This window comes from Ambystoma mexicanum, chromosome 6p (genome assembly GCF_040938575.1).
Source record: "Ambystoma mexicanum isolate Mex_15411 chromosome 6p, UKY_AmexF1_1, whole genome shotgun sequence".
Lineage (NCBI taxonomy): Eukaryota > Metazoa > Chordata > Amphibia > Caudata > Ambystomatidae > Ambystoma > Ambystoma mexicanum.
In genome coordinates, this window is record NC_090935.1 from 84,393,530 (window position 1) to 84,410,878 (window position 17,349).

At 47.4% G+C, this 17,349-nt stretch overlaps 1 long non-coding RNA gene across 1 annotated transcript in view; it reads left to right on the plus strand.

Moving 5' to 3' along the window:
* The first annotated feature begins 1,565 nt into the window (after positions 1-1,565).
* LOC138510881 (uncharacterized) overlaps positions 1,566-17,349 on the plus strand; it is a 143,311-nt gene continuing 127,527 nt past the window's right edge. Inside the window, exon 1 of the long non-coding RNA XR_011280441.1 lies at positions 1,566-1,667. This is a non-coding gene — a long non-coding RNA (uncharacterized lncRNA). The remainder of the gene's footprint in view (positions 1,668-17,349) is intronic.

Below are 17,349 nucleotides of genomic sequence, written 5' to 3' on the forward strand. Positions count from 1 at the left end.
TGGCTGCCTGTCATTAATGACACCCTGCATGCTATGCCATCGAAGGGACAAGCTCGACAGGCTGTGGGGAGGATACCTGCTGGACCCCTGAGTTCAGTCGACACCTTGGGTGTGACCAAGTGACCAGGCAGCCTTGGACCATAAAACTAAGAATCAGGGCATTAGTCGAGAAATGGGTTGCAGCTCATGACGAGTGCTTGTGCGCCCTTCTGTGCCCCTGGAGGAAAGAGGTGTGCCAGATCGGGGGAGCATCGCCGACAAAAAAGGGGTGAGTGATGCCATGTCGCTCCGTAACAAATCAACAGCACACGGAGCAGCCTGGATGCCCTGTGACCCGCGGCGCGCTACTCTGCTCTGAACATCAAGTGACTATGCCGATGTGGCCCCTGGTACCCGCTAGGTGCGGCTTTGCCGGCTGTGAACTACACCATCGATGGACCTGAACTTGGGAAGTGACTCCTGAACGGACACTGATGGGAGAGGACTCAGTAATCTTGTGTTTGATGCTGTGAACCTGCATAGTAACTTCATGCTTTAAGGGGTCTCAGGCGAGAATAATCGGGTGAGGCTGTGCTCCCACAGTTGCGAGGTGTGCATGCAATACCGGTAGACAACCATGGTGTTTGTTTGTGTAGGTTATCGTTTCGAGCCCCAGGTTAATAAAGGGTTTTGTAAACTGTGGTAGAACTGCCGATGTTCCTCTAGCAGCTTACCTGCAACGAATGTCACCTGTGGAGTGTGTTTAGAAATGGGTTAATATGTTAGGTCTTTAGTGGTGTGAGCAAGCTGAGTATGTGGCGGTGGCAAATCTCATCATTTGCCCACTCCCCAAGTTCTAAACCAACCCGCATGTTAGTGTTATAACAGGCGGGATGCCTGGATGTTTCAGCACTGTTTGTTTGTTCATTATGAAAAAGGAGGAGTGTTACGTGGGACCCGCCTGGGTGTGTTGCCCCTTTAAGGGGATGTGTTTGTCCTCACGTGTATTGCCCCTTTAAGATGGGCCATGACTGCGTCATGGCCCAAGCTAATAAAAGGAGCCCCTGCAGGCACGTGAGACAGAACGGCTGCAGACTCCGTGGAAGGATGGTCTGAGTCCGTGTCTCATTAATGCTGTAGGCGGTACAGGCCTGCAGGCCCTGGTGCCATGGGACCCTCGTGCCAGGATGGCGGCCGGGGTCCGCATGGTCAGGACCCTGGCAGGCTGTGCCCCTACCCCGATGGCGCTGGTGTCCCATAGCGCCACGGGGCCTGCCGGATGGACATGGCAGGCCCCAAACTCCCACAGGCGCTGGGCCTGTTTGGTGCTGTGTGGAAGCAGCACCCCCGGGGCGCCTGCCGGATGGACATGGCAGGCGACCCCCAACAATGTGCTGTGAGGAAGCAGCACCCCTGTGTCGCCTGCCATATGGACCTGGCAGGCGACCCCCAACAACTTCTGGGGCCGTCTCGTATGCCCATTTGGCAAAAAAGCCCATGGTTTGGGCAGTAGAAAAACATTACAAAATGGCCGACTGCATATCCCGGGAGTTTCTTCCACCTAGAGAGGTCATGACAAGTGAAGACGCCACGCAAGAACACGTCACTTAGCAACTATTCTGTTGTGCCTGCAGCGCGATTCGAACCACAGTAGGAATCCTTGTTGGACCACCACCCCGTTTTTACAGGTGGGAAGGCGTCTGCAGATACTCGCTGAATTAGTGCATGGTGACTAACAAGAGGCTGCACTGTGCCGGTAATATTAAGGAAGTGTATACCATGAAGTGCTGCTCCTGGTATAACACTGTTTGGCCACGTACGCAGTTAATTCTTAAGTCTTTTAAAGTCCTATATTTCAAATATGCCAATACCTAGCTCCGCTAATCATGTACTGATGGTGGCAGCAATATATGGATGTATAAATACATATATACAAAAAGAAATAAAAAACAGAGAATACATGCTAAGTGATTTTTTCGAACTGTGCCGTAGTATTCCGAACAAACAATGAAGCACGGCTCAGTGAAGTCATACTGACAGATGCACACTGAGCTGCTCGTTTAATAATATATATTATATAATATTTGGTATAATATCATGGAAACAGTGATAGGAATACAGCATGGCTTTACAAATGTGAAGTGAATACATGATATTATGCTCCTTGAATGACGATAGAACACTTGCAAGTTTTTAGGGAATCCCATCTAGTTACACCGCACCTGAAGCCTATTACAGGGAGAGGAAAATAAGACGAGAAATAAGAACAAATAAGACAAGGGACTGTGGCCAGATGGAGTTGCATCACATTTGGGCTTGAGGTAAAAACCCTAATACATAATATTGTTATCATTAATTTGAATGTGAGAACGATTTGTTGTGGAGAATATTAAGGAGAATAGACAGAAAATAAGCCCTTTAGTATCTGTGGGTGTGGGGGCCTCTGTGGCAGTAGAGAGATCATTACCAGATCCACATGATCTTACATAATTGTTGTGGCATTCACATGAAAAGAAATGGATGCTCAGTGCACCGAGGTCAAAAATGTTTTTTTGAAACTTTCCCCTAGGTCGTATGTGGAGGCACCACCATATCTGATGAACAAGGCGATCTTACAGACGCATCTAAATGACAGGTCCTGAAGAAGATGACTATAATCACCATGTCATCGAAACCGGTCAACCATGCACAATACGGGATACAGGATTTAATCAAAACCTAATTGGCGGGAGCACCAACTTTTTCCTCTTGTTTGGTTTCATTTACCAGACTTATATGGTGTAAATTAAAGAAAAATACCGATATTAGAATAAATCACCTGTCCCGTAATACCAATATCCACTCATTTTTATTTTCATTGATTTTTACTAGATATTTTTATAAACCTGAGTTGGACCATACATTACCGTGTTGCAAAGTGGGCCTCCCTCTGTCAGGGTCACTACGGCCTTCTTTAACACATGCAATTTCAACATAGTTCATGATTTGCTCATTTTAATCAGAAAGTGTAGGTACACTTCTCCTAGCTTTCTTTCGGCATCCCTCTGTTGGGTTCACACTTGCCTTTTACCACAGTTCACAATCTTTTCAGAAAGCAGGGTTCCCCTTCCCCCAGCTTTCTCTCCGCCGTGAGTCAGAGACTTTTTATTGTACAAAGGATTTGATGTGACCTTTGTAGTAAGACTCTGACATCTCACGTCGCCCTTTCCAAGGGCTTTCTGGTACTTGCAGTTTTTAACACAAAAGGGGACAGCACTCCTACGGCGCCTGACCACTTTGCAGCTAGGTCTTCTCTAGGCTTTCACATAAAGTTCAAACACACGCATGTTCTTTGTTCAGGTTCTTTTGTTCATCTAATGTTGCCACCTACAACATTGTGCTCAACACACAGCGGTTTGCTATCAGCTTTCTCCGACTCACTGGCTGTGTTGAACCCATTGGCTTATCTTGTCTCTGGAGTCAAGGACCATACCACAGTAGCCAGCATTCCTCCCTGCCTGTGCTATCAATGTGGCAGGCCACCGTGCACCATTGCTATCTGTTACTGCGCATGCCAACTCTCTGTCTTATGATTTCCCTTTTGGAGGCTTAACGGGTCTAAGTTGAAAAGGGCAAGGACAGTTCCCCCTGTGTCGCCCTTCCATGTCTCACTGCCTTTCTCCTCCGTTTGAACTGCTGCTTCGGTAATACTAACATGATGAAACTAAGTGAAAAACGTATTAAATCACACAACATTTTCTGGGTTTTAGAAATTAAATAAATGTAGTGAAAAGCTGTAGTCACATATGCACTGCCTCTTCCAGGGGGGAGTGGGGTGGCAGGGAGGTTTGGAAACATCATTCATTATAGGGATAATGAGGGCAGAAAAACAAGGCAACATGTTCCAACTATCACAAACAGAAACATCTGGTAACCAGCATCTGGAGGATGGACTGGGCAGCAAAGTTAGAGCACTGGACCATTCCAGCCCATGGAAGATAATGCAGCTATAGAACAGAATGAAGGCCCATAGGAGATATGGCTGTCTTCAGGGAATCAGTGCAATTTAAAAGTTAATTTTACACAAAAGGTTTCATTTCAAATCAAAGCAGTTCTATGGTGCCTATTGGATACGTCATTTATGTTAAGAGACTCTACATGTCCATGGGAAAGTCTTTGTCTATCTAGATGTTACATAGTGCAAATGGGCGACAGATGAAAAATCCACTTTCACAGAGCCTGTCTGCACTGAGCCTTGGAGCAGGGACATGGAAAGGTTAAAAATAAACCCTTGGAGGCACTTAAAATAGGGCTAGTTCCTAGAGTCACCCAGCTAGAGGGACCTCCTCTGAGCCCTCTGCAACTGTGATAAATACTCAGGCCTGTTACTGATGGAAGAAGAGGTGAATTCCTAGAGTCACCCTGCTTGAGGGACCTCCTCTGAGGCCCCTGCTACTGTGATAAGCACTCAGGCCTGTTACTGATGGAAGAGGAGGTGAGTTCCTAGAGTCGCCCAACTTGAGGGACCTCCTCTGAGGTATCTGGTACTGTGATAAACACTCAGGCATGTTACTGATGGAAGAGGAGGCGAGTTCCTATTGTCTTCCTGCTTGAGGGATCTCCTCTGAGGCATCTCATACTGCAATAAACACCTAGGCCTGTTTTGATGGAAGTGGAGGTGAATTTCTGGAGTCGCCCTGCTTGAGGGACCTCCTCTGAGGCCTCTGCTATTGTGATAAGCACTCAGGCCTGTTATTGATGGAAGAGGAGGTGAGTTGCTACTGTCCTCCTGCTTGAGGGATCTCCTCTGAGGCATCTGCTACTGCGATAAACCCTCAAGCCTGTTATTGATGGAAGAGGAGCTGAGTTCCTAGAGTCCTCCTGCTTGAGGGTGGCGCTGCTTTGGCTTCCAGGCGCAGGAGTGGCACGAACCAACCACCCCATCTGCGGTCTGGGTGCTTGCAAGTCAAAGCTTACAAAAGCCTCCGAGATCCCAACGGGGAAAGAGGGTTAGGGACTTGTTGGTTGGATAGGTACTGGTACTGAGGGTAACCAGAGAGAGGGTTAGGAAAGGGATGGTAGATGTTAAGAGGGACAAAGGGTAAACACAGTTAAACAACAGTATAAATCACACTGATCCGTATATCCATAGATTGTACATGCACACCATACACACAACAAGGCTTAATAGCCAGAAAGAGACTTATCTCTGGGGTGAGTGCTGGCCTCCTGCCTGCGCACTCTCAGGTCCGGTGTCTGGAGCAGTTCAAATGCTGAAAAGGAGTGGGAATTACTATCCTGCGTGTTTCTTCACACACATAGTTTCACAGGAAAGCATGCTCATGCAGCTTGGTTAGTGACACTCGTCCAGAATGAACTATGGGCTCATGCAAGCCTAAAGGTCTATGCGGTCTCTGTGTTATTTTCATGGAGCCGTCAGCGGCTAAATACTACCATTGCATTCCACCTATTGTATCGCCCACCTGGATCCTCCAACGACTTCCAGGAAGCCCTCATCCACTCACTCTCAGACAACCTGAAAAAAACCTCGAAAGTAATACTGCTGGGTGACATGAACCTAGGGCTCAACGACACCAAGGACTTCAACGCCCAATCCCTACAAAAGGCATTAGCCAACCTAGGCTTTGACCAAGCTATCACCAAGCCTACACACATCAAAGGACGCACTCTAGATTGGGTGACTCAACATAACTGCCCCATTCTCCGCCACACCATATCTCCCATTCCCTGGTCTGACCATTTCTGCGTCAACTTCCACATTGACACTTCACCAGGACCTGCAAGACCCTCCATCCCCCTTCCTGGAGGGCTCTCAAGGAGCTCTAAAAAACTGACAAAGGAGGCACTCCTCCCGCATTTGCTCATCCCAGCTCTGCTACCCCCTTTCCCCAATGATCCCACCATCCTAGCCAACACATTCAGCCAAGCTATAACCACAGTAGTAGATGCCATTGCACCCCTCACCGCAAAAAAAGCAAAAAAACTAAACACTCCAATGCATGGTTCTCACAAGAACTTGCTGATCTCCGCGCCAAAAAAAGAGCGCTTCTGGCAATATGGAAAAAACACCCCTCCGAGTCCAACAAAACTGCCTTCAAATCTTTATCCAGAGACTACAAAACAGCCATCACACAGGCTATGGCAGACTCCTACAACACCAGGATCAGCAATGGGAACTCTGATACTAAGGAAATCTTTGCCATTTTCAGGGAACTTGAGACACCCTCCACTCCCCCATCCACCATTACCCAGGATGAGACCTGGTGCAACCAAATTCAAGCAGCCATGATACACAAATTAGATACCCTACACTCTAAAATTCTATCCCACCAAAAAGCACTATCCGCTCTCCTTGAGCGCACAACGGCTCCTCCAGCCCAACCGCCTAACGCTCCCAGTCAAATTCCAAAATTTGAATTCTCGAACATGACGGAATCTGAGGTCATTGGCCTCATGAAATCTATTAAACCATCCAACTGCAAGGGAGACACATGCCCTTCCCACATTATCAGAGACTATGCCCCTGCCCTGGCACCCATTATTACAGCCTTCATCAACTCTTCATTTCAATAATCACATGTACCAACTTCCTTAAAAGAAGCCTGGGTCAAACCTCTCCTAAAAAAAACATCTCTCAACACTTCTATCCCAGGGAACTACCGTCCCATCACAACAGTCCCCTTTCTGTTAAAGATTCTGGACAAAGCAGCCTACCTGCAGGTTCAAAAATGTATTGAAGACAACCATCTCCTTGGCCTTCGCCAGGCTGGCTTCTGCCCTCGACACGGCACCGAGACGGCACTACTGGACCTAAAAAATCAAATAGATGACCTTAGAGATGAGGGCAAACCAGCTCTCCTCCTGCTCCTAGACCTCTCTGCGGCCTTCGACCTGGTCGAGCACAAAACGCTATGCCACCATCTAACGACCTCGCCCCACTTCTCTACCAAGGCTTGTGACTGGATCTCCTTGTTCCTTCAGGAGAGGGTAATGAAGGTCTTCTCTGACACCGCCAACGCAACATCCAGCCCTATCAAAGAGTCCCACAGGGCTCCTGCATAGCCCCTACATTCTACAACCTTTTCACGAGACCTCTCTTCAGAATACTTGATGCCCTAGGCATATCATATACAATCTATGCAGATGATACACAGGTTCTCATCCCCCTGTCAGGTGACTACACCAAGGACCTGGACACACTCAACAGCATCAACGCCACCATTCAATCTTGGATGGCTGAGAACTGGCTTTGTCTAAACAGTGATAAGACTGAACTCCTGCTTGTTGGCTCTCCATCCACATTGGGCAAACTTCATACCAAATACCAATCCTTCACCGTAGACAGTATTCCCATCAAAGTCTCTCAAACTATCAAGACACTGGGTGTGTATCTCGAGTCCAGCCTCACTATGGACAGACAGGTAAATGCCATCGCCTCTTCCGCAGCATATCACTCCAAACTCATCAATGCCATCAGGCCCTTCTTATCACGCCAAAACTGCATCTCAATTGCAAGAGCCATCATCGTCTCCAGACTGGACGATTGCAATGCTCTGTTCATTGGAACCTCCCAAAAAAACCTCACCAAGCTCCAGATTGCCCAAAATAATGCCTTAAGAGCTGCTACAGGCACCTCTCGCAAGGAACACATCTCAGGGATCAGAAGGCAGGTACACTGGCGTCCCATCAAGGAAAGGGTGGTTTTGAAAACCCTGGCCCTTACACATAGGTGTCTTCACAACCTAGCCCCTCCCTATCTGACTCAAAGGAAATCTAGACAAACAGTCACCAGACCTTCAAGGGCAGCCTATGCCAACACGCAGAGTGCGCGCATGAGGCACCAGCTTCCCTACTATGGCAGCAACCTTATGGAATAGTCTCCCAGCTCAGATCAGGTCAATCGACTCACACTCGACCTTCCGCAAGGCCTTAAAAACGAACCTCTTCACCTAAAGCCCCCGTCTTTCTAGGTATGCATGTCTATTGTATCACCCTGTGTAGGGGAAGATCTGCCTTGCCACTTGTTACCTATACTAGAGTATTAGTAACCAACTGTAACAACCTATGTGCATTCTCTGTAACATGCTAATGCACCTAAGCGAATGTATTTAAATACACCTTTTAGGGCCGCTTACTGTAACCCTCAAGCAAGCCTTCTTAAATTTCTTTATAGCGCCTCGTTGCCTGTGGGCTGTAGTGCGCTCTACAAATGCAAAAATAAAATAAAATGAAAAAATAAATAAGGCACATGCAGAATTCTGGCCGCACGGGGCTCCGCAGGGCAGCAGGTACTGTTCGCCACACGTGGTTGCAGGTAGGTGTGTCCCAAGCTGCCCGCTGCACGTGGCAAAATGATTTGTGCAATATGCCGCACATGGCTTTGTTGCGGCTTCCCTTTGAGCCGCAAGTGGCTAATTAGCATGCAAAATGTATTCACTGCTCTTGCGAGCCTACAATGCCCCCAAATAGTTTGGCACGTGAGATAAGGTCACTGCTATTGAGTGCTGCGGCGCAGTCACTTAGCTTCTCTGGAGCATGGGGGCGTAAGGACCTTAGGCTGTGTCCCCTGCATGTTCCCCTTGCTTTGTTGCAAGCCCTCTGCGTGCTTGCCCTTCCCCGTTGCTCTACTGCGTTGCACGTGGTTCCCCTGCACATGCTTGGGCTCCCCAATGGTGGCTGTACTTTGCTTTTGCAGGCGAGGGGCCTGGAAGGAGGTTCTCTGGGGCGTGGCCCCTCATGCTGATCCCCTTGCTCGGAGCTCTGGAAAACATGTCTGCCTCAGTCAGACGTTTGAGCCCAAGCCCCGTGCTTGTGTTCTTGAGCGCATGTGTGCACATGCCCCACCCAACGTGGGTGTAGTTAAGTAGTTCTTGGCCAGGTGGTTGCTGGGAAGTGTAGTTTGTAGGCCTTTTCTCCTGCAGAAGACATAAAAGCCTTTTATAAGGCAGGAATCTTTCTTCTTGCTTTGGTTTGCCTTTTTGTTTATGGTCTTGTGCTTGTGGCCCATTGGAGGGTCCTTCATGCTGAGTACCAGGCCCTGCAACAGGTCCTGCACGCTGACAGAGGGGCCTCCTCTTAGGCCTCTGATACTGTAATAAACACTCAGGCCTGTAATTGATGGAAGAGGAGGTGAGTTCCTAGAGTCCTCCTGCTTGAGGGACCTCCTCTGAGGCCTATCATACTGCGATAATCACTCAGGCCTATTATTGACAGAAGAGAAGGTGAGTTCCTAGAGTCCTCCTGCTTGAGGGATTTCCTCTGAGGCCTCTTCTACCACAATAAACACTCAGACCTGTTATTGATGGAAGAGGAGGTGAGTTCCTAGAGTCCTCCTGCTTGAGGGACCTCCTCTGAGGCCTCTTCTACCACAATAAACACTCAGGCCTGTTATTGATGGAAGAGGAGTTGAGTTCCTAGAGTCCTCCTGCTTCAGGGACCTCCTCTGAGGCCTCTTCTACTGCAATAAACACTCAGGCCTGATATTGATGGAAGAGGACGTGAGTTCCCAGAGTTCCCCTGCCTGAGAAATTTCCTCTGAGGCCTTCTGCTACTGCAATACACACTCAGACCTGTTATTGATGGAAGAGGAGATGGGCTCCTAGAGTCCTCCTGCTTGAGGGGCCTCCTCTGAGGCCTCTTCTACCCTGATAAACACTCAGGCCTGTTATTGATGAAAGAGCAGGTGAGTTTCCCAGAAGCCTCCTGTTTGAGGGGTATCCGCTGATTCCTTCTTGTTCTACGATAAACACTCAGGCCTGCTATTGATGGAAGACGCTTTCAGGCTTGAAAGTATGGTGGCTTTCTCTGACCTGGGAGATTCTAAGAGCTGTTACTGTGCACAAATTGGGGACAGAGAACAAATACAGTTTAAAAATTGCATTGTAGATGGCAGTTAATAGTTTGAAAATGTAGGGAAAGATTTGAAAAAAGCCCACAGCAGCAAAGGTAAGATTAGTGGGACACTCTAACGCCTGTTGCAGCTGTGAGTGTTTCTGCTGCCACTGTGAAGTGCTTGCAGCCTTCTCCTGTAGTCTGAGAAAGGGCTGCTGCATGACTGCCCTGGACACAAGCTGTGCGCAGAGTGGTAGGCTGAGAGCGGCTGCATTATGTGCAGAGCATGCACTACATTGCTCCGCTCTCAATCCTCTCACAGGAACCACCTATCGGAGGCGTACACCTTCAAAACCTTTTGACGAAAAGGTACAAATCCCTGTGGTAAACAGCTGCTATTGATCTTGCTGATAGGGGCCAGGTAAACATCGGGAGGCCTGCTTGATTCACGTTTTAAGCTACTGATAGGGTGCCATTCCTGTCTGTCGTGAAGCAAAATAATTGGAAAGTGTGTATGGGTTTGCAAATATATCTTTAAAAGGGATGATAACAATAATATGTTGTTTTCTGAAACAGCAGTTCATGCCAGATTTCTGATGTTTCTAAGCACTGTAACAATATATGTTTTAGCACCCAGTCTAGTCGTTCCCATTGCAATGTCCACTTGCAGCATCATGTGTATGTGAGTATTGCAAGCTTACCATGAATGCCCCTGTCCTGTTTTTATAACTATGGTTTAAAGACACTGAACTGGAATGCCCCAGAATACTTGCTTTTGGCAGCTTCAGAGCATGTTCAGACACTGTAGGTATGCAGGTACAGTTTTCAATAAGATCAAATTACAGAAAAGCCATCACTGCCACCTGCAGAATGTTCAGTTCCAGGTGGCAAAGACATAGGTTTTAGATGCTGCACCCCTAATGCGCTCCAAAAAAGCACATATAACCCACACTGGGCTAAATCCAAAGGGACTTCAGCACTGCACCTATTCTTGTACATGAGTCCACGGATGGATAGCTGCTGTAGGCACCCACCTTGATTCTGAGAAAGGTCCGGACCGGATGTGCCAGGTCCCTCTTCTCAGTCACTATGCATTTCAAACCTTGCTGTTGCGATAAGTCTCACTTATATATTTCTCAAGTGAATTACATGCAGCACTGCCAGCCCAGCTCAGCTGACCCCTCCCACCGCTTGTAATTTTCTTCTATTGAGAGTAGGAAAGGACACATGCTGGCAGAGCAAGGAGTAGGCTTGGCTATGTGTGTAGAACATCCATGCTCTCTGTTTTTCCGCTCTGGCTGCCGTGGTAACAGGTGGACACAATATTATCACAACATTGCTTGCCTCCAGGCTGCACAGATCTTATTATCGCAGTCCTTAGGCATCAAACCTAGACCTCTGCAAGATTGCTTCATTTCCATAGCATTTATTCTTAATCACAGTATTTTCATAGCAGTGTGATTTTAATCTTATCTCTGGCTCCTTGATCTTTCTGGGAGTAGCAAGGAATGGTCTATACCAGGGGTCTCCAACCTTTAGATTAGCAAGAGCTACTTGTAGTTAATGTCCAGTAGGCAGGAGCTACTTGGTGATGTCGATAAGTATGGAAATTTGTACTGAGATGTTCTTGGGTGGTTAATCTACTCTTTATATAGAAATGCAATTACAATGATAATATTAACTTAAAAAAAAAATTGTCATTAGCATCTATCTCTAAAAATGTCAAACATTTCAGAATGTAGGGCTCCAATGAGGACATTCAGCATAAAGGCTGACATTGCATGCTATCCCCCAGTGTTTGTAATTTGGTGGGTATCTTGAAAAAGCAAAAGTTAAGGTGTTGATTTCTAGATGTTTGTCTGAAAAAGGTAGATTCACTGAGGTATGTAATCACATCTACCTTGCTATATTGTTTGCACCTAACTGCACACCTGGCAGGGCAGACATAGTTTCAGGAAAGTTTTTAAAATCTCTTGCAACAGACTTAGCCATGAGAGTCACTGCTCCCTTCACAATTGCATCATCTGTAAAAGTACATTTGTTTTTCATGTAATAATTAGCAACTTTGAAGGATACCCCTGCTGCAGCTTTTGCTTTCTGTGCTAAATGGACTAAAAAAAATGGTTTCACCTGCAGTGCAGTGTTTATTTTAACTATTTTTTAGGATCACAGATAGCTTTATTTGACAACATTATTTTCATAATTTGTGTGCATTTTTGTAAAATGCCTCTCAACGTTACTAAAAAAAATTCCACTGTAACTTTGACACTTTAGAATAAAGACGCACACTTTCCATTTGCGCTTGAAGAAACAAATTGGTCTCCTACTCTGGATGCAAATGGGTCATATTTTCCCATTTGTTTGATTGTGTGCCTGATTCTGCATCCATGAATTTCAACAAGGGTAGTTTATACATTTCCTCTGGGACTGCACATGCAAAAACAATCTGAGGAGGAGTTCAACCAATATGTTATGATTTTAAAAACATTCTTTGATTTTAGTGCACTATCCAAGAAAGTTAAACATAGAAAGATCCAAGCCCTACTCAGGGAGATCTTTTGTGACTTTATGATATGGTATGATATTTTAAATGTATTGCGCCGATACACAAGTGTTTCAGAGCGCTGCAAGGCAAGGGATGGGAACAAGGGAAGACAAAACAACGATATTACTAGGCCCAGTGACATTGAGAACCTGCAAGTGCAGGGGAGAGGCAAGGGGGAAAGTGTGAGGGACAAGGGGGGAGTGGAAAGTGCTGAACATGTGATAGAACAACAACAGGCAGTGCGTCCAGTAAGTGGTAAGTGCGAGAATAAGGTTTAGACAACAGGTGTCTGATACGTGCTGGAGGGGACTGTAGGGTTGAAGATACAGACCCATGTGCAGGGGTTGCCAGGAGACAGCGCAGGTGTGTGGCTGGGAGGGCAGGGATCTGGGCCTGAAATCAGAGGGTAACCAGGTGCCCGGTGCCAAAGCAGACAGATTAGCAGGGGAGAGGAAGAACGATGGCAGAAGCAAAGAGGAAGGTCTTGAGGTGTTTCTGAAACGAAGATGATTCTCCTCAATTTTCAGAGAGGCAGTGAGGCTGTTCCAAAGGGAGGCCCAGGCTGAGGAAAGTGATCTACCCCCAACTCGTTGCTTGGAGAAGCGACTGACCCCGAGGGAGTTGTAGGTGAAGGAGCTAATAAGTCGAGTAGGAAAGTATTTACAGAGAGAGAGTTGAAGATATTGTGGACCCAGGCCGCAGAAAGCTTTGTGGACAATGCAACAGGTCTTGAATTTAATCCTTGCAGACAATGGGAGCCAATGATGAGATTTCAGGGCTGGAAAGATACGATCCCAGGGCTTGAGGCCAAGGACAAGTCTTGCAGTCCTGTTCTAGATGAGCTGCAGATGACAGAGAGTGGTTGCAGGCAGATTGCAGTAGTCCTGCATAGAGAGAATCAGAGCTCTGGAGACAGTGAGCTTCTGGGGGAAGGAGAGGAAAGGAAGAATACGTCTGAGGAGGTGCAGTTGATAGTTATACTTTTTTTTTTGAGACGTCAGAGATGTGAGGAGAAAAGGAAAGCATGGAGTCAAAGATGACCCTGAGGTGCTTAGCCTCACAAGTGGGAACAGAGAGAGGACCAAGGGAGGCCGGCCAGAGAGTGACAGGAAAGCAATGTGCAGGTGTGCCGATGGGGAGGATCTATGTCTTATGTCAAGGCAGAGGTTGTCAGTGGCGCACCACTCCTGGATGCAGTCAAACAGTTGGAGATGAGAGAGGGAGAAGAGGTGGCAGAGGGGAGCCTGAAAAGAAGTTGGGTGTCATCCGCATACCATTGGAAGTTTGAGCAGAGTGCAGCAATGCAGTGGGTGAGTGGTGCCAGGTATTGGTTGAAGAGCCAGGAAGAGAGGTTAGACACCTGGGGGACACCACAGGTAGAAAGTGAGATAGAGGAAAGGAAGGACTCAAGTTGGACCTGGGAGGGTCAGTTGGAGAGGAAGGAGGTCAGCCAGGCCAGGGCCTGATCGGTGATACCAAGATTATCACAGAGGTGATTGAGCAGAATGACATGGTTGACCGTGTCAAAGACATAAGATGGATCAAGTAGGATGAGGACAGATGGGATATTAGAATTAAGGTTGGAGAGCAGGTCTTCACGGATGTTCAGGAGAGCAGTTGCCATGCTTCTACCAGCTCTGAAGCCTGACTGATGGTCAAGGAGACAACCAACAGAATTATTGTAAAGATTAAGCTAGAGATGGCCAGCTTTTCCAGGAGATTGCCCAGGAAAGGAGTGATGGAGATCGGTTGATAGTAAGCCGGGCAAGAGGTGACAGCTGTGGGCTTTTTAAGAAGAGAGTGCTTCAGAGAGGAGGGGAAGACTCTGGAGGTGAATGAGTGGTTGCAGAAGCCGTCCAGAGCTGGAGCAATGGTGTCAATGTGGTCCTTGATGGTTTTGGAGAAAGATGGAAGAACCTGTTTTGACGAGACTTTCATAGATCGGACTTGTCTGGAAATCTCATCAGGGGAGAGCAGAGGAAAAGATGAGAAAGAGGGAGGAGAGGCAGCTGCAGGGGGGCCAGAGGTATCAGTGAGAGAAGGGGGATGAGAGGGGGAGGACGAGATGTTGGACAGGATGTTCTGTGTTTTTGAGATGAAATGAGAGGCAAGGGCCCTCTTTAAACTTTAAGTTTAAAGAGGATTGTGAGAAACCCAAAGGTGTCTCACCCACTAGTACCCAGAGTTCTGTCGTCCAGGGGGCCAGTACACGGGCATCAATATTGGATCCAGTTCCTGGGGGTGGACCAGTGGGGGAGGATCACCTGGGCGAGGGGTCTTCGGGGAGTGGAAGTGGGACACCTATGGGGGAGACTCGGCCCCACACCCTGCAACACCTTTTCCCCATACTACCATGTATGATATTTAGAAGCTCTACACTCTTCCCCCTTTCCCACACAAACACTTTCTTACACCGTAAAAGAGAACAAACTAACACCAGAGACGTTTACCTGACATATCACAACACACAGGTCAAGCAGAGTCAGGCAATTGACAATAATCACGCACACCTCATGGCCCTTTACCTTCCTCACAGGGATAAAAGGCAGAGCACACAATGAGCAAAGCTGAACGCATGAGGACACCGATATATACTGGACCGGCAGTTCAAACGGAGGAGAAAGGCGGTGAGACCTGGAAGGACAACAAAGGGGAAACTGCTCTTGCCCTTTTCAACTCAGACACTTGACTCCAGATGCAAGACCAGCCAACGGGTTCAACACAGCTGGTGAGTCGGAGGAAGCTGATAGCAAACCGACGTGTATTGAGCCCAAGTTTGCAAGTGGCAACATTAGATGAATGCAGGAACCTGAAACAAAGAACTTGTGTGTATTTAAACTTTTGTGAACGCCCAGCGATGGGCCTGCTGCAGAGTGGTGAGGCGCTGTCAGAGTGCTCAGTTAAATGACTCTCGCTGGCCCCTTTTGCGTTGAAAACTGCAAATACCAGAAAGCCCTAGGAAAGGGCGACATGAGATGTCAGAGTAGTCCTACAAAGGTCACGTCAAATCCATTGTACCATGGAAAGTCTCTGACTCATGGTTGAGAGAAAGCTACGGGAAGGGAACCCTGCTTTCTGAAAAGATTGTGAACTGTGAAACAAGGCAAGATTGAATTATTTGATGGTCATATCTTGCTCCCATTTTAGCTTTATGTTTAGATTAGGCATTTTTCTCACACCTGCATACAGTTTTATAAACACCCTTGAACTGTGATCATTTGTGTCTGTCTTTACTGTTGCCAGTTCCTGGACATCTCTCATCCCTGTTCTCTTCCCGGTCTTAACAACGGAAGGCCTGGGCAAAGAACAGGCATATCCACCTCGAATAGGGGAAGACATGTGAGAAACCTGAAGGTGTCTCACCCACTAGTCCCCAGAGATCTGTCATCCAGGTGGCCACAACAAGGCCATTGCTATTGGATTCAGCTTCTGGGAGTGGTCCCGTGGGGGAGGATAACCCGGGAGAGGCGTCTTCGGGGAGTTGAAGTGGGACACCGACGGGCGAGACACAGTACCCCATGCCATGTAACACCTTTTCCCCTTCCTGCCCTGTAGGATATTTAGAAGCTCTAACCCCCTTTTCTGACACAAACACTTTCTTACACTGTAACAGACAATGAACTAACACCAGAGCTGCTTACCTGACATGTCCGAACACACAGGTCAGGCAGAGTCAGGCAATTGACAATAACCATGCACACCTGACAGTCCTTTTCCTTCCCCACAAGGATAAAATGCGGAGCACGAAAGCACACAATGATCAAGGACAAACTCATGAGGACACAGCCATACTGGACCGGCAGTTCAAACTGAAGAGAAAGGCAGCGAGACCTGGAAGGACGACGAAGGGGGAACTGCCCTTGCCCTTTTCAACTCAGACCCGTGAAGCCTCTGAGAGTGAAATCTAAAGACTGGGAGTTACAGCTGGCGTGAGGAGGAGCAGATGTCAATGATGCACAGGGGCTGCCCGCATTGATAGCATGGGCGGGGAAGCCTGCTGGCTACCGTCGTAATGTCCTTGACTCCAGAGGCAAGACCAGCCAACAGCAACATTAGATGAACACAGGAACTTGAAAAAAATAACTTTTGTGTATTTAAACATTTGTGAATGCCCAGAGAAAGGCCAGCTGCAGAGTGGTCAGGCGCTGTCGGAGTATCAGTCTAAGGACTCTCACTTGCCCCTTTTGTGTTGGAAACTGCAAATACCAGAAGGCCCTAGGAAAGGGTGACGTGAGATGTCAGAGTGGTCCTACAAAGGTCACGTCAAATCCTTTGTACAATCAAAAGTCTCTGACTCATGGTTGAGAGAAAACTAGGGGAAGGGAACACCACTTTCTGATAAGATTGTGAACTGAGAAATAAGGCAAGTGTGAACCCAACAGAGGGATGGCGAAAGAAAGCTAAGAAAGGAACCCACACTTTCTGATGAAATTGAGCAAATCATGGACTGTGTGAAAGATGGCTATGTGAACCCGACGGTCGGATGCCAAGGGGTAAAACTACTGAGAGTGAATTCTCCATTGAGGTTAAAGTGAACTGTTTATTGGGCAAACATGAATGCAACAGAGGGATGCCTGCGAGTTGGGGTGAAGCGTAATATACACCCGGGAACATTGTATCAACAAGAGTGAACCCAGTTAAGCATTGTCCACAGTGGTGTTTGTTCAAAAAGACATTAAAGCTCCTGAATATTACGAACTGTATTTGAAAGGTCGTGGTGATCCTGATGGAGGGAGGCCTATTTTGCAAGGATCTGAAACCAGCAGAGTGAGATTTTAGGGACGGAGAACAATTGCTAAGGTGCAAGACCATCCAAAGAAACTTATCTTTGTTTGATGTTTTCATACAGCTGCCCTTCTAAGGCAAGAGACTTTGAGGACAGAGACTTAGCCCCTGAAGGTTCTGGTATCGTTGAACTGGAATTGTAAACTTCATGCTGGAGATGCCCAGGAGTGTGCTGTGCTCAGGAGTTTCGCCCTGTCCCGTGCTTGAAA